This window comes from Coenobita brevimanus, chromosome 29 (assembly GCF_032717465.1).
Source record: "Coenobita brevimanus isolate Jiangsu-jjx chromosome 29, ASM3271746v2, whole genome shotgun sequence".
In the NCBI taxonomy this organism is placed as follows: domain Eukaryota; kingdom Metazoa; phylum Arthropoda; class Malacostraca; order Decapoda; family Coenobitidae; genus Coenobita; species Coenobita brevimanus.
The window spans coordinates 24964785-24968795 of record NC_136982.1 but is presented as its reverse complement, the minus strand read 5'-3'; positions in this window follow the sequence as shown (position 1 = coordinate 24968795).

The following is a 4011-nucleotide window of genomic DNA, read 5'->3' as shown; positions in this document are numbered from 1 at the left end:
GACGAATTACCTCAGTTTAGGGACCTTCTGATGTGACGCGCTAACCCGGTCTTCATTAACCTTGTCATGACGTGGAGTAAACTTGACCGTTGCATGAATCACTAAGCAATATGTCATCGTACTGAAAGAATTAACGTCCTATCATATACTATAGGTACAGCACCGTCCTCATACTAAGAATGTCTACCTTATATGCAGAGGACATTAAGGTGTAACACGAAAATTAAATCCCTAGAGAAGTACCACAACGACATCAATGCCAACGAGATGGTTCATTCACGTCTCTCTCTCTCTCTCTCTCTCTCTCTCTGTTTTCTCCCTTCCTCCCTGCAAGATTATTTGTACCCGGAGTTTACCTGTTGAGTTAGTTCCTCCCACCCTCGTCCCCAAGGGAGGAGGGATCACAGCAGGGAGAGAAGGAGGGGGGGAGAGAGGGAGAGAGAGTGAAGGAGCACAAAAGAGAGAGAGAGAGAGAGAGAGAGAGAGAGAGAGAGAGAGAGAGAGAGAGAGAGAGAGAGAGAGAGAGAGAGAATGAAGATGAGTCACATACAGAATATAGGAAACAAAATAGAGACGCCAAGAAAGGGGAGAAGGGAATGGAAGAAGAAGGTACAAGAGAAGAAAGGAAGGAGGAGGAATAAATTGTTCAAGGATAATAAATACTAAATAGGAAAGTATTGCAAACAAGAGAATGAGTGAAAAAGTAAAAATGAGAGAGATGAAGAATACAACTGAGCGAGGGAGCGGGAGGAGGGTAAAGGAAAGCGAAAGAGAGAAAAGGAAAGGAAGAAGAAAAAAGGGTACGGAGACCGACAGAGGAAAACAGATACGAAGAGAAATATAACAGACGACAGTGGTGAAGGAAAAGGTGAAAGAAGGGGAAAACACGAAGGAGAGTAAGTAATAAAGAAAGGACGACGAGTCAGAGGAAAAAACGGAGATGGAGAAAATGAAAATAGCAACAGAAAGGATGGAAACTAAAGTGAAAAAGTGTAAGTGAAAGCTGATGGAGAAGATAATGATAAAAGAAGTTATATGACTGAAACGAGGAGATGAAGAGTGTGAGAAGATAGGGAGAAACAGGGCATGGAAGATAACTGAAAGAAACAGCGACAACAGGAGTAAACAGAGTAAGAAGGAGAAAGGCTGAGAAGAGTGAGCGGAGGAGAGGGAGAGACCAAAGGAGAACTGAAAAAGAGAGGGAGAAGGTAAGGACGAACAGATATAAAAAACGGGGAGGGAGAGGGAGGCAGCAGGGAGGGAGGGAGACAGAACGGAGGGAAAGGGAAGGCACACAGGGAGAGGGAAAGGAAAATAGAAAGTGAGACACGATGGAATGAAAGAAAAGGGAAACGTAAAAGGGAAAGGGAAACAAGAGGGTGGGAGGGAGTGAGACAGGAAGAGAAGAAAGGGAACATGAGAAAAAGGCAGTGATGGAGATAGGATGGAAAGCAGAGCGACGGACTGAGATAGGAGGCAAGGAAATAGGGAGAGAAGACAGGGAAGGAGGGAGGGAAGGAGGGAGGAAGGGAACAGGAGACAGGTGGGAGAGGAGGATTACAAGTTAATCAAGGGAGACGAAAGTAATATTCTTGATGCTTCTCTTGCCTTATTTTCGTCTTCCTCCTTTCTCCTTCTCTCCTCCTCATCCTTTACTTCTCTCGTCTGGGTTCCCTTGCTTCCCTCCTCATCCTCCACCTCCTCATCCCTTTAACCTCCTCTTCCTCCATTTTGCTCCTCTCTCTTCCACATCCCCCATAACCTTTCTCTTTTCCTCCCTATTCTTCTACATCTTCTCTCATCTCGATTTTTCTTTTCGTCTCGATTGTTTTTAATACCTACTTTGTCTCTTTTTTCTTTACCTTCCATTTTTCTTTCTTGTCTCCTTCCTCCCTCCCTCCTCTTTTCTTTCTCTCTTCGTCGTCTTTTAATTTTCCTCCTCCATCCTAACTCTCATCTTTTCCTTTCTCCTTCATTCCCAACTTCATTCAATCATTGCTTCCTGTTATCATTCTTTCCTATAGTCTTCATTTCATCCTTCCTCCTCCATGATTATTTGATTTTCCTCTCTCTCTTATCCCTATTTTCTTCATTTCCTCCCTCCTTCTCCTTTACCTTTTCCTTCTCCTTCCTCTCTTGTCCCCATTAGTCCTCTTTTCCCTTCCTCCTCCTCCTCCTCCTTTACCCTTTCCTTCTCCTTCCTTTCTTGTCCCCATTAGTCTTCTTTTCCCTTCCTCCTCCTCCTCCTCCTTCTCCTCCTCCTCCCGTCATTCTTATTCTTCTCACATTCTCAATCCTGTTATCTATTTTCCATTCTCTCGCTCCTCCTCCTTCCTTTTAGTTTTCATCGCCTTCTCACTCACTTTAATCTCTACTCTCTCTTATTTTTCCTTCCTCCTTCCTCTTCCCATTCCGTTTTTTCCCCCTCGCTTTACTCTTTTTCCTCCATCTCCTTTCTCTCCTTCTCCGTTCCCCTACCGTCCTCTCTTTCCCTTTCCTAGTTTCCTTGTCGCACGTATATGTCCCTATTTCTTTCTTTATTCCTCTTCCTATTTTTCTTGTCTCACGCTTCCGTCCTTCCCCCCTTCTTTATTCCTTCTCCTCCTCCTTCATCTTTTCTTCCGTCTTGGTTATCCTTTACTTTTCCGTCCTTTAATGCAGTTATTTACTCATGTTTCTTCTCTCTGGCTCCTCGCTTACATTCCCCCTCTTCCACCCTCTTTCCTTCTTTTCTTTATAGCTCCTTAAGTTTACTCCATACCCTCCGTCTTTTCTCTTCTTTTTCATTATCCTCGTCATTCTTCCTCCCCCCCTTCTCTCTCTCTCTCTCTCTCTCTCTTTGTTTCTCTCTCTAATCCCCCTGCTCCTCCTACACACCTCCACCTCACAGGCAACATGGAAAAGCACTGACAAAAATACACATTAAATAAAAGATGAAAAAAGAAACCAGGAAAAAAGTACGTGAACAAAAACACCTCATAAAACAGGAAAAAAAAACAACTACAAAACAGATAATAGCAAAATATCGAGACAAGACACTAGGCAAATATTAAGTACGATAAAGAGTATTGTTAAAACTGTAATTATAAACAACAAAAATGAATAAAATTGCAGGAAAAAAGCTGACTCGGAAATAAGTAGGTGAACAGGGGAACAGAAAAGAGAGGAAAAACAAAATGAGACACTGCATATTCAATGAAAAATGCCAAAATAATAAGACTGTAAAATAACAAAGAGGAAAATGCAATATAAACGTGAGAGAGAGAGAGAGAGAGAGAGAGAGAGAGAGGGGGGGGGGAGGCATGGAAAGAAAATCAAGAGGAAAAACATGACAACAATAACAAAAATATTACGTCCTTTCCTTGCACAAAATGGATTTATAATAACTTCCGGGTCGAGAGAGAGAGAGAGAGAGAGAGAGAGAGAGAGAGAGAGAGAGAGAGAGAGAGAGAGCAAAATATTGAGCGAGGGGCTGAGGTAAAGAAATAATGAGGGAATGAAGGAGAGGGAGAGAAGAGAAGAGGGAAGTATGCAAAATAATAATAATTTCAAGGAACCGAGGCGGGGAAATAATGAAGAAACGATGGAGAGAATTAGGAAGGTGGAAAGAAGGGGTTGAGGAAAAGTAGTAGTAGTAGTAGTGGTGGTAGCAGTGGTAGTAGTAGTAGCATAGTAATAAATTTATAATAATAATATTAATAATAGTAATAATAATAGTAACAATAATAATAGTATTAATAATAGTAATAATAATAATAATAATAACATTGCAATGATAATAATTGTAATAATAATAATAATAATAATAATAATAATGAAATCTGAATTCCAAGCAATTACATGTTTATTGTTACACATGGGATTACAAATATATTGTAAATAATTGTATAAAAATATTAATTTTACACAGCATGTGATTAAAATAAGGAACAGCCAAGTTCTAATGCTGAGAGACAAGCATTTACGACAAGTTATGTCAAAGTAATTAGGGATGATACTAAATGTGGCAGG